Source organism: Chlamydotis macqueenii, chromosome 12, assembly GCF_036417535.1.
Source record: "Chlamydotis macqueenii isolate bChlMac1 chromosome 12, bChlMac1.mat, whole genome shotgun sequence".
Classification (NCBI taxonomy): domain Eukaryota; kingdom Metazoa; phylum Chordata; class Aves; order Otidiformes; family Otididae; genus Chlamydotis; species Chlamydotis macqueenii.
Window position 1 is genome coordinate 22646749 of NC_141567.1, and position 18549 is coordinate 22665297.

Consider the following 18549-nt stretch of genomic DNA (forward strand, 5'->3'; position numbering starts at 1 on the left):
TTTAACATTTAAAACTAGAAGTGGGTAATATTCTGCATACCTATATGGTTGTATTTTGATTTTGGATTACAGGATAGATGTACACAGAAAAACCCTTAGGTCGTTTATACAAGTTACTAGTGGGGATATACACCTTCGTTTAAAACAGCTAATAATGGTCATCTAAAAAAACCCTCACTATTGCTGCTTCATACATAAATATTTAAAGAGACACTGCCTACGTCTTCGTTAAGTGTCTTTTCAAACTTAATGAGAAATATATTTAAAAATTACTGCCTGTAGAAGTATTACTAGAATATATACATATGACCTGCGTTTCCTAACAGCTGTACAATACCTAAAAAATATCTTAAGATTCTATTACCTGTGAAAGCAAGGACTTTCTATTTTCTTTATATGCAGAAGCCATAAATTTAACTTTCTTTTTCTATGTAAAATTCCGCTCACCCAATTTCTCTGTTTCTCTGATTACAGTTTAAAATATGCATTAATTTCAATAGGAAACAGTTTCTATGGTTACACCTTCTACCTGATATTATAAAAACACTGTAAAACACGTTGCCACTCACTAACAGTGCAGTCTTTAAGCCCTCCTTAAACGAAATAACAAGAGGAACTATTAGAGTACCAGTTAAGCAGGACCTGCTTGTTGGGGGAGCTGTTGTTGGTCGGGTATTTTTTGTTTTGTGCTGCAGCTGGGTATTTGTACATTGCATTTACGGTGGTTAAACTGGAATAGTAAAATAGCATGAGGTACATATAGATAAAAATAAAAAAAATTTACTCCTTAGTCTGTGAGACAAGGCCATTTCTCACACAACTCCAAACAAGCAGGAAAATCTCTTCATCATGAATTTTACAACTGTTTGGGCATTTGTAGCTAATAAATGAAATGAAACAAAACATTACAGAGGTTGACTCTGAGTTATTACTTATTTGCATGTCACGTTTTCGGAGCACGTTTCTCACCTCTCCATTCCGGGACGCACAGTACCCACGCACGGCGGCAGGGGTGAGAGGCCCAGAACTGTGACATCTGGCGCAGATGCGGATCGGGGAAGAGGTCCGTGGAATGGCTAAAGCCTAACTTTGGAAAAGAGGTCTTCACCTTTTATTTTCCATAGAAGAGGCTTTATTTTGGTTGATAAGAACACAGTTTTAAGAAGCCTGTAAGAGCTTTCTTGAGACAAGAACAGTTTCCTGTGGGATTGCGTTTCAGACTACCAGTTAACGATGAACAGCGATGCTTTGGTACGTAAGTAACTAACTGCCGTGACACAAGAGAACACCGGAACTCTCAACTTTCACACCACGATATTCACGATACTGGTTGTACTGGGTTTGCATGGCGAGGTTTTGGTAGCAGAGAGGCTAAAGGAGCGGCTTCTGTGAGAAGCTGCTGGAAGCTTCCCCTGTGTTTGACAGAGCCAACGCCAGCCGGCTGCAAGACGGATCCGCCGCCGGCCAAGGCTGAGCCCATCAGTGACGGTGGTAGCGCTTCTGGGATGACACAGTGAAGGGGGGGGGAAAGCAGCAGAGAGAGGACTGAGATGTGAGGAACAACTCTGCAGACACCAAGGTTGGTGAAGGAAGAGGGGAAGGAGGTGCTCCAGGCGCTGGAGCAGAGATCCCCCTGCAGCCCGGGGAGGACCTCGTGCCGGGGCAGGTGGGTTCCCCAAGGAGGCTGTGGCCCACGGAGGGCTCACTGGGGCAGGCTCCTGGTAGGACCTGTGGCCCCGTGGAGAGAGGAACCCACACTGGAGCAGGTTTGCTGGCAGGACTTGTGACCCTGTGGGAGGGACCCCACACTGGAGCAGGGGAAGAGCGTGAGGAGTCCTCTCCCTGAGGAGAAAGGAGCAGCAGAAACAACGTGTGATGAAGTGGCTGCAACCCTCATTCCCCATCCCCCTGTGCTGCTGGGCGGGGAGGAGGTAGAGAAATCAGGAGTGAAGTTAAGCCTGGGAAGAGGGGAGCGGTGGGGGGAAAGGGTTTTTGAGATTTGGTTTTGTTTCTTGTTATCCTACTCCAGTTTACTGTTAATAAGTTAAGTTAATTTTCCCCAAGTCAAGTCCATTTTGCCTGTGATGGTAACTGCTGAATGATCTCTCACTGTCCTTATCTTGACCCACAGGATTTAATTGTATTTTCCCTCCCCTATCCCTTTGGGGAAGGTGAGTGAGCGGCTGCACGGTGCTTACCTGCCAGCTGGGGCTAAGGGACGCTGCCGCTCTTGTGACCTGCTCAGTGCCTCCTTCTAGGTCTGACTTAGCTCTGTTGTATCTAGGGTACAACATCCCCATGTATAATTTGACTTGTTGACGTTCTGAGGTCCCTTCCAACATGCATTATCCTGTGATTGTGTGATGCTATGATTCTTCATATCAGTTGGTTTAACGTTTCTTTTAAGCCCTCACACCAGAGAAACGATGCCTGGAAAGCTGCTATAGGTACAGAGAACTTTCTCACAGAGGACGGAATGATGACGCCTCTGACCTACAGCCTTTAGAAAGGTTAGCAATGAAATATCAGATAGTCTTTCAAATGTAGGAAAAAAATCAAACCAGTTTGTTTAGCGTGATGTAAAGCCAGATTAAAACTAGGACAGAAAGCTTTTGGGGGAATAGACACATGCTAAGTGAACGTGGCTGCTGCCACTGCCACCCTGCGGGGCCTTACAGGATATCACGGAATGTGTCAACGCGATTTATTTTTATGAGTTATTCCTATAGGCATTGTGTATGTATTCAGTGAAGATTAAAATGAGTTATTTCTTTAGAGATACTACATTAAGAATCACCATAATGTTACAGTTTAATTTGGTAAAATAAAAGATCCCACTCGCTGAACATAAATCAGGACAACAGAGCAAATATCGTATCCAGATTCCGTCACAGAACAATTCACAAGGCTGAACACATTTTTAAAAGCCAGTGAAGTCAGAAACGAAACAGATGAGGCAATGGGAAAAAATATTTCCCAGTTTTGAAGCCATATACTCAGAGACATATTTCCTGTATTGCAGGATGTCATTTTCTTAATTATATCTGTTAGCCCTTCAAGAACTTACGTAGTGGTTCCCACTGTTGCCCACTGTTTAAAAGAGGTTACCAGTCTGTCAGTTGCCCACAGAGGCACCAGTTTCAGAAGAACCTGTAATTTCAACCCACAAGACTGTAATTATCTCAAAAACATTATTTCCAGTGGGTTTTGTGTTTTTTTAATAACCCATACTGAAGGTCTCACTGCAACGGTACAGGACCGCGGGTGTGACGTTTCCCGCGCGTATCTCCAGCAGGTGCTGGTTTGGATGGAGTCAGTACTCCCCGTGCTTTCAGTCACTGCTGTCTGCCCGAACTATGGCTGTGTGCAGGAAGGCCATTTGAATTCTCCTTTGCTAAAACTTTCTAGGGCTGGGCTGGGCTGCTGGCTGTAGCTGATGTCCACGTTGAAGGGCTCAACCATGAGCTGTGCTCGCTTTGCCGGATACAACTGGAGCGTGTTTAAAGCTTTAAGCAATATAGAAGGTTTCACTCCTGTGCATGACAGGACATCGAAATAATCTATGCTTCCACTTTATACATAAAGCAAATATCTACTTCTAAACAAAAAAAAAGTCATGTCATTAATTTTGAAGATTATTACTTCATTTAGTTTTGTATGCATGTAGATAACTGTTGTCATCTTTTCATACTTCTGTATTCCTTTTTTTTCCCTTCCTGTCTCATAGTGTGTTGTGATTAGGGTAGACTCTTGGTTCTTAGACTTGCTTTGTCTTCATCATTAAATGCAAGTTTTTGTGGCAGAACACTTATGCATGAGAATGTAACTGTGCCTGTGCATTAGTTATATACATATACATTTACGTACATAATTATACATACGTATCAACTATAGCACAAGGCACTTGAAAAGACATATAATAAAATAATTGTTAAATGTTAAAACATTATTTATTAAATCAAAATTTGTTTTTAACAGATGTCTCAAGTACTTACTTGAGTGTAGTCTCTTCAATACAAATTTAGTTCTAGTTAGTGTGCTTCTTAAAAACATCCATGGACACAAAAGCAAGAAAAATCGAAAAACTGATTCTGTCATATTCCAGGAAAGTTATAAGGCAGTTTCACTTATAAAGGGACTTAAAGCTCGGGAGCATTTGGGGCACTACGTACCAGAAAGGAAACCACGCTCACAAATGACTCGCCACGCATTACAGGAGGAGAATGCTCCTGGGCACCTCAGAGAGCGGCGACACCCATCCAAAGGCTGTCCGGAGTAACAAGGAGTCTGAGGAATGAAAAGCATGTGCAAGTGTTCTCCTGTTTGCTCTACATGTGTGTTTGCTTTTTGGTTTTGACTGAGGAAAGACCGGCCGTGTTCGTCCCCACGCACGAGGTGTGGGCCCAGAAGCAGAGATGATGGGCAATGGCCCTTGCGCTTTGCAGGCAGTAGGAAGCAGCGTTGGCTGGCCGTCTGCTCTGCGCTCCGCAGCTCCGGCTGTGCCAGCGAGCTCAGAGGAGGGGCGCCAGCTGTGTAACGACTCCCTACCGCGCAGGAGGTGTGACATTCACGGCAAAGAGAAGATTTGGCGAAAAAGTAGAACTGGACGTGCCTTAGGTCTCAGATGTCATTTCAAATCCTGTTGTCTCTGATTCAGTGCTGGACATTTCCTTAAAATACACAAAGACCTGAAATACGAGATTTGATTCAGAACTTTGCAGTAGCGTGTGTAAATACAAACGCTGGGCATTAGTGTACAGTTGCCCAGGCCCAATCATTCCAAACATATTCATACAAGCACGGAACTTTTCTGCCAAGCAGAACAATCAGAAGTCTTTGGTTTGATAGCTGAGTATCTGAGAATTAAGAATTTCTTTTAGATAGCTCAGAACTGTGGACACCTTCAGCACAATTCATTTTATGCTATTCATGCCAGTGAATCAGACTCAAAAATTGTCATCACAAGATGTCTTCACTGGTGTTTATACTTTAGTAGAAAAAATGCCTTTTTTTTTTAAATTGGACTTTTTTACATTTACATAAATATATATAGAGCACATGTTAAACACATTCTACCTGCTGTCCCTTCTGCGGCGATGGTGAATAAATAATTGGAATGTCCCTGCCTAGAGATATACCTTTCCGTAGAGCACATTATTTAGCTGCCACAGGTAAAGCTATTTGCCATGGCCCATCACTGGTGGAGAAGAACTAACCTGCCCACCAGTTTCCTGCAGACAGGAGCTAACACGCAGCTGCCACAGCACCAGCAAGAAGTTAGCCTGTAACTGGGTGGAAAAAAAGGATTGCCAGCAAGATTATCTTATTTTTGCCTTGTGAAAGAAACGTACCTCGGCTGGTAGGTACTGTCTTGGAAAACAATATTCAGCTAGAAGCCCTTGAACAGGGAATTAGTCACATTCCTGGTTGCTTTTCCTGTGCCCAGGAGAGTTTGTGACAAGCACAGACAAGTGTGAAAAGCTGCAATAATAAATCTAGAGCTAACATTCATTTCAAGAGTTGGTGTCCCTGGAGCATGCAGGGAAAGTGTAATTCTCTAGCATTCCTTAAAACACTCGAAGCAAACGGTATTATTCTGCCTATGAAGATGTTCTCAGAAATCTAATTCTATGAGTGCTCCTGCCTTTAGAAGTACTGGAGGAGAGAGAAACCCCTATGCCTTCAAGAAGCATTCATTCTCAGAGGAAAAAATGGGCCACAGTAAATCCTCGAATACAAGGTTGGGTGCAAGTAGCAGGCATTTGTTTCTAATTTGCGTTTATCTTATTTCGTTGCAAATTTTAATTCATCTCTTCCAAATGAATATGGAACATTTTGTTTGCTGATCGTTTGCATTAATGTGGTCAATATAATTGGAGCTGAAGTGAGCTGCTTGCCAGACTTTCTAACTGCTGCCAAGAAAAACTTGGGTGTCATTTTAGAAAAATCCATGGGTGGAGGAGGAGGAGATCATGACCATCTGTCTATGCATCAAAGGCTAAATCATTATAGGGGAAAAATAACTTCTCTGTGTTTGCCAGCCGGGTTCTCCTTTAAAGTAAGTTCAATTAGTAACTTTGAAAGATAAACATTTTCAAAATTGTCCTGTGGGCTCAAACATTTATTGGAAGGAAGCTGGGGAAAAAAATTATAGGCTAAAACTGCACAATTTGGAAGTGAACGAGATACCAGGAGGGTAACATTAAAGGAGAAGTGTACCTTCTCCTTGGCATCTTCTCAAACACTTCCTGTTGCATCCCTTTCAGCTCTGGGTTCTAACAAGTACACAGAAACGGAAGCAGATAGTCCCTCGCTTGTCCTGCAGACAAACTACACGCTTTCCATGCCCCACAGCATTTACAGACTTCTTGACTTAACAAAGGGACAACAGACCAACGGCATTTGAGAGACGTGGCAGTAAATACGCACCTGGACCTACTTGAGCCTTAGAAGTTCTGGTGTCAGTCGGGATAACAGTCTGAAAAGTGAACGTTCTGAAAAAATATGGCATAGAGAAGAGGGGCGTTATCTGCAGTACAGCTAATACTTTGCTCTTTTTATTTGTTGTTTTTATTTTTGGTTTTTCAATGTACTGCAGAATCTTGGCATGATGCAGAAATCCATCACAAGTTGCTGAACCACGAATGTCTCTGAAAAGCCATCAGCCCTTCAAACCAGGAGCCACCGTTGCAGGAGAGCTGTGGGCTCCTTTATCAGTGGTCACTGTGACACCGAGTCTCTGACGACACACGGAAAACGCCGGTAACCACAGCAGTTCTGTTTAGGCTGCCACTTCAGCATTGCTGCTGTCCTGCTTGGCTCTGCTATGGTAACCGCTTCACTCGCCGACGCTCCACCTCCCAGTACACTCTCTCATCAACATATTTGCATTTTGCAGGGTATGACATCCACGTCCAGACATTGTTACTTAAAAATATCGCTCTGGCTTCAGCGAGCAGGAATCCTTCATCGCGTCAGTCTTCAAAGGAAAGATTTACAGTTCTTATCAGGAGTGCGGGGTTCTTCTTTGTATTGAGATTCTGGATTTTCTCCTGCTTTGAAGATAAGAAACACCAGCTATCACAGACTTTATCGGAATACAAATGGATCCCTGGATTTGATAAACTGTTTAGGATTACTGGGATCAAATCCTAAATACGTGCACATTGAGAATTCAAAAGGTGAATTAATTTCACCTTTGTGTGCTTGCTATTCTTGATCCCTATCTTTCATGGTAATAAGGAGTAAAATTTTAAAACATAACTTGAAAAAATTATGGCCTTTTGGAGTTATACTTCATGCTCTGCTCCAATATTTTAAAATAAAAAATATTTTACAAGCAGAGCAGAGTGTGACTTTTGGAAGAATAATCTATTGCTCATTTTTAATAAATGCAAAACTAAGCACAAGTCATTTTTTTATATGCAATCAAATATCAATAGTATGCTTCAAGTGCTTGAAATGGAACAAACACAATTTTAATTTGCAGTACATTCTGAACAGAGAGCCATAGCATTCTAGCACATCTGGAATCTTTGAAGATATAGGTATATATAGATATATAGATATAAAACAAGTTTATTTCTAACAGTAACTACAAAGTATTACCTCAGCCTCAGTTAATAAGATGCCAGCATGAAGATAAATGGAAAAATATAACTGCCTAACCAGGATTTTTAAGCGGTATTGACAAATCAGGCAAATTATCCTTTTACATTATTGAAGTTCAATGACATCTTGAAAAAGAACTCAAATTCTGCAAGTTCTCTATAAAACCAAAATTAGCTCACTTCAATGATACGGCTGAGTTTGCCAAAATGTTTGTTTGCATCAGACTTCTTGCTTGAATTGTATGTTAATAATCTTTGTAAGCCTTTGGTCTTTAAGACAGTGCAACAGGATTTGTGTATTGGTAAAAAACCTCAAACGTTAAGAGAGTAAAACCTAGTAATTAAGCACTCCTGTAACACCTGCAGGAAACTGGTGGTAAAGAATGCATTTGCTTCATTATAATGAAAAGAATATATATATACACACTATTTCAGAACGTTCTCCTAAGGGTTTTTAAGAAAACAAGAGGAGATACCTTTCTGCCCCACCACTGGGTCACAGTCCACGTGGTCAACAAAGAGTTGAGTCTGCTGAACAAACAGTCAACAAAGAGTTGACCGCGAACAGCAAGATTTACTGTCTGAGCTAAACGATAGGATATCCTGTAAAGCAGGAGTGTTGGAGATCTGTGTGGAGGATTGAATTGGAAAACTGCCAGAAGTTCAAGGGCCACGTTTATTTTGCATAAAATGGAGCAGATGGTAGCTGACTTAATCTTTGATACCATGGTGTGGTCCGCAGAGATTATAAATCCCAGCATGAAACGCTCCCTGTCTTTCTGGCGTTGGGCGGGTGATAAAGGAAGAGACAACGTATCTTGCAGATATTTTTAAACACTTACTTTGAAAACAGGCTCTATGCTGCATTACTGCTTCTCATCTAGATTTTTCTAGCGAGAGTTCTGCTTTTAGCACCTACAACTAACAGCACACCGTTGATTAGTAACTATGACTAATTGGCAGTTTCTTGGCCATCTTGTTGGAGCTTTGCCTGCGGTGGCCCAGAGAGTTACCCTGTCTCTCAGGAAGTCTTTTTGCGACGTTACTCAATCATTTATAGATCTTCCATCATTGCATTTGATCTATCTGATGCCGTTCACAGGCACAACCCGATCAACCAACAGATCAAATGCTGAGAGTCAGCATCTGAAATTCTTACATTACGCAAAAAGCTTGTGGGACATTAGCGTATTGCCAAGGAGAGGACGTCTCAGATTGTCCCTGAGGACCATAATCTAACAGCTATTTAACATGCCACCAATGTCGAAGACTATCAGCTTTTTCAGTTGAGAATGTAAGAGACTTAGAGCCTAATTCCGCAAATCTTAAATTTAAAAATAGTTTCTCTCCTATTAAGCAAAGCAAGTAAACATGTGAAAAACATGCTTAAATAGAAATTTTAATGTGTACATCAAAATTCCAGGAAATCCACACCATCTACATATGCAGATTCAGCAAGCATACGATAGAATAATGTGTTATGGATAGTACTGGATCAGCCAGCTGCTTGTAGACATGTCTGTGCGGCTCCGTACGCAATTAACACTGGCTGTGATTTGTGATTTAGTATGAAGGATCTGAACTGGCTTTCGTTCTGTGGACAAAGTTCAGCTACAAAACACTAATCTGAAAATACCAGTGTTCCAGGTTGAATAAGCCTGAAGTCTGAAGTCAGAAGAAGGAGAGTACAGAATAATTTTGTTAACTGCCCACAATTTGTTTACACAGTGTAGAATCCATTGGGTATCTGATAATAAAAATTGTAATCTTTCATCTTTTGGGAATACTTACGCATTTTTCTGTCATAAGATTAAAAACAGAGATGCAAGAATATTCCTAAACTTCTGGAATATTCAACTACTATACTATATTTGGGGATATTTTACTTTCATCTACTTGGTAGATCCCCACAAAGGCACATATGGGCTATGACATTTTTGGGCCAACTACTCTGTAAGAAAATAGTTCAAATTTGATTACTGAGAATTGATCTGTCAGTAGAAAGGTGACCTAGAAAGCAGTCAAAACGTGTAATTGCTAGTGCTCCTATGTCTATTTCCTTCAGAAAAGGAATAAGGACAATGTTTTGTCACCCGAAGTGATAACCAGCGTTATTCAACGCTCACGAAGCCTCGCCTTAGCCTGCCTGCTTTGCTCTGGTCTGACTGCACCGAGCAAACAGAAATCCGGGTGGCTCCAGTGGTGGGGAGTTCACCGGCGTTCCTGCGTGTCCTTCCGATCCTGCTTCCCTTCTCCCATGCTGGTGGTGCCAAACAGTGGGAACGGCTTTGTAGCTCTGTATTGTTTGGATCTCTGAGCACTGAGGAAAGCTCAAATACATTCTGTGGTGGAGCCTCCTGGGGCTGTAGCTCTCACTGTTCTTACTACCCAGTTTCTCACGGATAGCTCCAATCTCATGTGCGGTAACAGCGACAGAGCCAGAGTCAGATCCACCACTTCAACGGGAATAGCGTTACAGCTGCTGTTAGTTGTGATCCAGTGCAAACCCAAGGGGCATCCCTGCAAACTACGGGGTAGTACTACGATTTACCACTTCTGCTGAGCACTGGCCGGAGCCTATAAAAGCAATAATATTTCAATTTTATAGATGAGATAATGTGAGAGAGACCAAATTATCACTTTCAATATTACTGACAGTTTAGCATTCAGGATTTTTTGCTCTCATCCTAATACCGCAACAGGAAAACAAAAGATCAAGGGGAAAAACATTCAGAAATTATTGCAATTGCATCTTTTCTCTCCCTTTGAGGATTTTGTTTTCAAGCAATGACTTCCTCTCGCAGCTTTTAATACTTAATTAGTCATTTTCATCATCGTAGAGTGGTTCTAATTTGTTACTTCTATGTTCCAATTATGAAATATTACAGAATTCTAAATATTTAATGGGAAGGGGATTATTAGCAATGCGCCCGTGCTGCATGCTGCGTTGTTATCCTCTTTAGTATCATAAAATATACAATGTACCTGTAGCAAAGAGACCTTAGTAGAGCATACAGATGGAACGGAATTCCTAAAGCAGTCATAGGTCTGCAAGTGTTATTCTCGAGATCTCAGGAAAGTCTTTTTAGATTATTATACGTGAACATTGGTGAAAAAATCTTTCTCCATCTTCTCTTAAAATACTGTAAGTCCACATATTATTCAAAGATATACAAGTACAAAATTATCGGTTTGATTACACCCTAAAACTTAAGACCATCTAGGTTTTGGTTGGTGTTTGCCAACATAAAGTATGATTTAATATTTTATTGTATGGGATATTTTACTTATAAATTATAATGCCCCTCAGAGTATTCTGGGTTCTTTGCTCACCAATTTAAACAATTTTTTCTAATATTAGTAGAGAAAGATCAGACTTTCCCAAAGGTGTGCACAGAGAGATTCTCATTTGGAATGGAATAGGACAAAACATTACAGTTTAAGACTTTGAGGATCATGTAGTGAGCTCTTTTGTTCACGTGTCAAGCCACTGAATGAAGACTGTTATAATATCTGGTAGTCAGTGCAAGAACATGGGGGTGGAAAACCTCCCAGATTATTCACTTGGCAGTGGTGTTTTTGAAAGAGAAATCCATGGTGTAAGCAAAACAGATTTTTTGTTTACAAGGTGACTGAAGGAAAAAGAAGGACAAGTACTTTATGGCTCCTAAGGTACGCTTTTCCCACTGGAAGAGCGAATTCTAGGTTGGCTGTATGTTTGCAATGGTTGAAATTAAATTTTATTGACCGCTTCAAAAACATAGCAAATCAGTGTGGGATTTTGATATAAGCAAGATATAAAAACAGAACAGCAGCCAAAACCATTCACTGCTCATAGGCAGACATGCAGAGAAAAGCCTGCCACGTACTCAGGGCTGTGCTGGAGACCAAGCTCTGCCTATGTTGAACCAGCTGCTGGGAGGAGAAGATCACGACAAAGTCAGACTTTCTTTACAGAACAGCTGGTGATACCAACACAGTTACTCATGTGACAGGGAAATAAATTAGCAGCAACCATACAGGTAGGCTCATTAAGAATAAGGAAAATGTATTATATAGTGGCCAAAAAGAACATGAAATGAAGTTAATTGTGAGTTGGTGGAGCAAACCATACATGGCTCGTGTCATGCAGCAAAAGCAAGAGCACTGCCTAATCAGCAACGAAGTGCCACCTTCTTTTCTGCTGCCAGCTGCTCTCAGCTCCCCCAGAGCCAAGGATCAGGTCAGAGGTGGGGTGTCAGTCACTGGTTCCCACAGTCTTGATTGCTCTGTAGACCACAGCCGTCACTCTGGGACTGCTGCCGCAGAAGCTGATTTTCATCTCACGTTTACCTTCTCTCACCTCTGTTCGGCTCTGTCACTGATCAGCTATCCGCTGTGCTCTGGCTTCCTGTCAACCGTTTCTTCCGTACCTCGACCCACTGCAGATACAAAGCACATCAAAGGTGTTTTAAAAACTTTTTTGCTCATTAACTGAGGCCCTGCTTCCTCACTGTGCTCCTCAGCCTTATTTTGAGGTTGTATCTAGCTGACAGCTACAGAGCTGGGACAGCATCGAAGCCTTCCAGCAGTCAAAAAGACGACTCATTTCAAAGAGCATTCCTTAAAATTCTCCTAATGGACCCTTTCTCAATAAACTTTATTAAAAAGTCCAACAAGAGGAATCAGAGACCAACTATAATGTTTGCATGGGAGAGGTGGTTTCCTTGAAAATTGTGAAAGAATTAAAGCATTTCTCAAATGGTGAGCACGAAGTCTAATTAAGATCCTGTTTTTCACAAAAACATGGAAATCAGGTGCAGGGTGTTCTTGGCAGTGATTGTAACCACTGGGAATTAGGAAATGGAATTAAGTTGCAATATGCTACATATGGATGATTGACTTCAGGACTGATGAAAAGAAAAAAGTAGTTAGCCAGAAAGAGTACTAAACAAATTGTTTTTTTTCACTATGAGAAAATTCTGAAGATACTTTATCCTACATCTATATGGAATAGTTAATAAAAGAAAACTATAACTCAAGACTGATGTCACCAGAACTATTGCTGTTCTGAATCTGCCTTAATTTCTACTTGCTTAATTTAGTTGCTTCACTCACTTCTCTTCAGACAGGATTTTAATTTATAGCATCTTATATTGTTTTCTTGGTATCCTCTAAAATTCAAGTTTGAAGGAAAAATGAGGTTGCTGATTTGGAAAACAAAGATTTCTACAATAAATATCCTCTAATGAGAGCATAAATAGATTTTATGTTATCACGTAGCTCTTAAATGTGCAGATACTAGGAATATAAATTTCAATCTGTGAATATGTAGGACTGTAATTTTTTAAACTCCCTATTAGGAAAGCAGACACAGGCAAACAGCCTGCCCCTCTGCCTGGAAAGCGCTCCAGGCAGAAGCTCGGTGTTAAAGAGAAGCCTAACCTAAGGGTTAGGCTTAGAGCAGTTTTCAATCAGCTCGAGATCTGTTTGATTGGGGTTTTTTTTAATCCTGTTCACTTTTATTGTCAAGTGTAGATTTTTATTATACTATACAACCTTTTACTTCAGATTTTTTAATTGCTGAGGTAGAAGCTGTTAAAATAGAAATTATTATCAATCTCAGTACTTTTTTTTTTCTTTCAACCTGTATTTTTTTCAGCCTTGAATAACCCCTGAAACTCTATAACTGGAATGGAACTGTTTTACTCTATTTTACCAATCTACTTTACTAGTCTGGGCAAACCCCCAGATTCTTATTTTCTCAGAAATAAATAATCACTCTATATTTGCCTCCCATTCGAGCTCCCAGTTTTCCCCCAGAAAGAACCAGGACTGCACTCTAGCAAAATGGGATTTCTACAGTTTTAAATAGCGAACTTTAAAAGAAGTGAATCCTATTCTGTTCTGTTCTGCTCTGGGGGTTGTGTTCAGTCACTCAGAGCCTTACCAACCCACCCGCACCAGAAAAAAAGAAAAACACAACTGGAAAAGTCGAGGAATGCAGAAATTTCCCTTGTACTTTTACATTATCTCTGATTTTTCCCTGGGTCTGGACACACATACATTCCACTGTCATAGTTGCAGTCTACTTCAGTTCCAAAACGTTTCCCACTGCTGCTGAAAAGTACAAAATTATGAAGATCCTGATTAGTGCCACAGATACTAATGATTACTGACACTGTTACTGTTTCTGCAAGTATTGTGTATTCCATCAATATTCAGCGTTACACCCAAAGAAAACCGCTCAGCGCAAAGCCAGCTGATGAGTTCCTCACAATGGCTTCCAAGGTGCCGCTCTGGGAATGGGAAAAATGCCCAGAACTGATCCTCTCGCAAGGGGTGAGCAGAGGTCCCGGTCCTGGCAGCGGACCCACACGGAAGCAATTCTTGTCTATCCTGTTGTGTAATCCAATTTATTTACAGAAAATACATCTCTCATATGTAAGCCATCAAGTTTCTGCTTTTTATGTGATATTGTTCAGCGAGTTTAGCTGTCCTCTGATTTACAACGCTAGTCGAGGTTTTACAGTAACGTTAGGCATCTGTGTTCAGGGTTACCGCTTTCAAAGTAAACCTCTTGAGTAGAAATGCAACCAAACCAGAAAATATCTGTGAGACTGCAGAAACCTTTCTAACTTAAATACATTTTATTTTAAGATGCTACAGTAGAACATAGTACAATTAAATGTTTTTTAAATCCAATTAGCACAATATGGATTTATACATGGTGAGGAAGCTATGTTCTGCTAACGGACACAAGAATACCTGCTTTGGACTCCAGAAGTATATTGCTTTAAATATTTCTGATGTTTGAAAGGGTAAGTTTATCAGGTGGATACATTTTATTCCTCTCCAAAATAATACCAAATGGAAAATACTCTAAATGAATTAGCTGACTCTGTGATTCCATGGGAGCAGGGTCTCTTTCCCTATTACAGATCATTAAGTGGTTAACAATGTGAATGAACACGGCGGCTTCTGCAAATTGTTTTCAATTAGCTGTTGAAATAGAAAACTCATCTGAGAAACCGCTCTAAAATTATATCTCAAGTTTCCCAAGTGAGTACTTTGCTACCGAACTAAAAGAGCAGTCCTGTAGCTTAAGCCTCTAGAGACTGTTTATAATTGACGCCTAATTTGTCACAGGTGCATTTATATATTTTGTCAGGGTATTGGCATTTTATAGCTAATTCAGATTTTGTCAAACTGAAAGTCGCAGTTTTAGTCCACGCAGCATATATTGGTAGAAGCAAGGTGTGGTGTTAAATTTTAAGTCTGTTTCACTTGGTGAGCTTCCAGAAGATTATTTTATTTAAAAATTAACTTTTTGTCAATGCCTAAGTTGCAGCACTGTGTGAAAGTCTTCTCTAGAGTCATAATTCTGAACAGAAGGCTGCCTTTAAGTATCGCTGCTCCGTATATACCACTGCTTCCTGCTAGTTCATCCTTATCTTTCCTGAAAAGCAAAATATTAGCCTGTCTCAAACCTTCAAGGGGATGAGCTGTTTTTTACTGACTTGTACGCAGCCTTTTAAAAAACTAATTTTGGGAACTAGCAGGTCTGTTGAGTAATCCTAGCTTATAGTAAAGGCTATGCACAGTGTTGGCATTAGCTTAGACAACATGAAAAAATACCATTTAAAAAACTCTGCCACATTCAGATATGCATCTGTTTATTGTCAAAGCTTAATATCTGTACTCCACCTGTCTGAAAGTAGAGCAGTGGACCGATTCATCGCTGATGCTTCCCAGTGAAACCAGATATGTGAAGTGGGACGCCAGAGAAAACGACTAGTCTGACAGCTTTTGTTTGTGAGGATGACATTAACATCAAACCACAAATTCAGTGTTTTGCTAGATATTTAAGGTCTAGAAAAAATATTTTTTACTGCACACAAATTTGTACTAATGTATTAGCACAATTAAAGAAATCATCCTCCAATGTCTGCTGCAGGCACATACAAAAAACTTGTTAGAGAAATCTGGGGGCTGCAGAACGTCATGATCAAGATCCCTTAAAGAATTCTGCAGAGCCTCTGCTTACCTTTACTGTTTGTTAGGATGGATTTTATTGCCATAGCATTGTCATCTGTGATTTAATACTGCTTGATCATATAATTATAAGTTATTTTTTAGCTGTCGTGGCACCAGAATGGCATTTCTGTTGACCACAAGAATTCTCAGCTGGTACCAATGCAATACTATTAATCGCCATGTCCTATGAAAATTCCAATTTCTCCCTGTAAATTGTCACTCAAAAAACTTGGACTCTAGCTGTGCTTTGGGAGCCAACTCAGACTCCAATAGCTCATGTGCCATCCTTGTCCCCAAGTCCAGGAGTTACTGGGTAATAACGGGGCATTCCTGTGACAACACAGGTCTGTGAGAATCACAGCAAAGGAAACCTGGCTCTTGCCTCGCAAACGGGTGGGAGCCACAACAGCGGCACTTCTCAGCTCCCTCCTGGGCAGAATGAGATCTCTTCATTCTAACTCGCAGTATGGGTACTCCCTACCCAGCAGTGGTTTTTATAAATGTATAAAATTTGAAGCTCTTAATTACTTTAAATTTAACTTGTATCAAATTTGTCTCAAATCAGCCTGTGTGCTCAAAACCTCTTAAGGGGGCACACATGTGCTATGATTGCACAAATCTCCTTTCCTTAGTAAACTAGGCTAAATACCTGCAAGAAGCCAAATGAAAGTTTAATCTCTAAGAAATGACATTTTAAAAAAATCTGTTTCTTATAGACGTTCCTACCAAATTTAATGTCATGTTAATACTACTACTTAAATGTACAGGAATAAATAAGAAATTATGTTCTTTATATGATTTTTTGATCCCCCCTCCATGTTTCCACATGAAAAAGATAATTTTCAGTCAAGCTGTTTAGAACACCTGGATGTTGCACAGCAAATACTGCCTTGTCTGCTTCAGAGCTAAGTCAATACTAACACCGGTGAAGTATGCATCACCACGGTATTCAGACGGATTTTGCATTTTGACTGACGCACAAACGTGTCCAGGCTGCCAGACACATGTGGTCCAGGTAGGAAGCATGCATTCTGTCTTGTAATTTGGCAAGGGAACTACAAACTGGCTAAATTTAATCAAGGACCAAATATTCAAGAATCTGGAGATGACAGAGAGCCTCGACAATACTAACTCTGTTTTAGAGTTGCTGGTCCAACCTTTTTTCTTAAGTTTTCTTCAAGGAGTACAGTAATTCCTGCTAAGAACGCTACATGCCTGTCCAACATGAGGGAGCCTGAAGGAAAGAAAAACAAGTGAATTCTGCTGAATATTGAGGCAAAAAGGAAATAGCTGTGTAGATAGGAGGGCTGTTGGACAGTTTCGGACTTTATAAATAGCAGCCAGTGGATCAGAAAACTTACGACAAAAAAAAACCACACCACAATCCTTTTTTTTAAACAAGGTTTTTAAAAACACATCATTCTACCATTTAAAACTCTTCATTCATATGCTACGGAGGACCTTTTTAAAACTGAAGCTAATCTTCTAGAGACTGTTCTCAATAGAACATGGCAAAAAATGCAGTTCAAGAGAAGGCAATGATACAGTATTTACATGAAATAAATAGAATGTATTCTATGTATTGTGGCCTCTATTTAGAGGCCAACATTTTCTTTTGATGGTTCCTAAACTTCATGAAGCGGTGTGAATGCAAAACCCCAGGACATGACTGGTGAGATTCATAGGCAAGAAGAGGAAGGTGGAGGTGATGCTGCCTTTTATCCAGAAGTCCAGGCACTAGCCATTCCTCCGGGAGGATACACTGGGAGGAGCAGACCCCTGCCCAGTTCCCTCTGCTGCTTGAGGAGAATCGCTCACTCAGAGTAGTAGGGGTTTGGAAGAAACCTCCTCAGTTTGTTTCTCATAAGTGTTCACCGAGTCAGAATGACTCAAGCCTGAGGCGTAAACCAGGAACTGGGGAGCTGGGGCACCCTCAGCTTTTAACGCCTGTTCACACAGACATTTAACAGTCTTAAAGTGGAACAGCTAAATCGGAAAAGAGCACCCCAAACACTCTGCAAAACTCTCATTAGATCAGACCCCTGGGGAGTGTTGATTCTGGGACTAATTAGGGGTTTCCCCTTACAGACTGTGAACTAACTGGCTAGTGGATAAGACCGCAATCTCCATTGTTTGCTGTTTTGTTACCCTAATACTTTCTTTCCTTTCAGTTTGGCAGCCAGTCTGATAAATAAAAATAAGTAATTGGCACAGACTTTCTCAGAATTGATGGGCACATTTTACAAACGTGATGATAATGCCGAGAAATCAGTTTCAATTCTAGTTCTAGGAACAGAAATCGCTAGGCAAAACCACAATTATTTGTAAAGAAGGTACAGAAATCTAACAATCTAGAAGCGTTCACTTTCTCCTTACTGTGATCTGCCCATAGTTGCTGATACCTCAGCAGAAATTCTGAATAATATTCTCCTCCAGGAATATTACATTTAACAGATTTTCTTTCTTTATGTCTGTATTAATAGTTTATTTCTTTTGGATCGTGAGAAAATACTTAGTGCTTAGGAGCTGATATGTTTCTACGGTTTTGCTTCAGGTATTTTTAAAATCTTCCTAATAGCAACTCTTTGTGATGCAACATAATTTATTTTATGATTTCAAAGCAAATGCACTTCCAGTACTATCAGCAATAGTTTAAAAGCCACATTCGGAGCATTGTACTTCTACAAGTTTTAACTCACGTTTTTGGTCTTTTCTTTTTCGGAAGGAATTATCCTCTTTTTCTCTGCCCGACACAATGTGGTTTGCCTGTGGGATCCTATATGAAGAATGACTAATATTTTGCATAATGAGTTCATAGATTTTTACAAATCACAACAAAAGAAAGCATCGCAGGAAAAATTTTCACTTTCTGTTGACAAGTGCACATGCTACTGAGTATCTGTTCACAATATCTAATGAACTA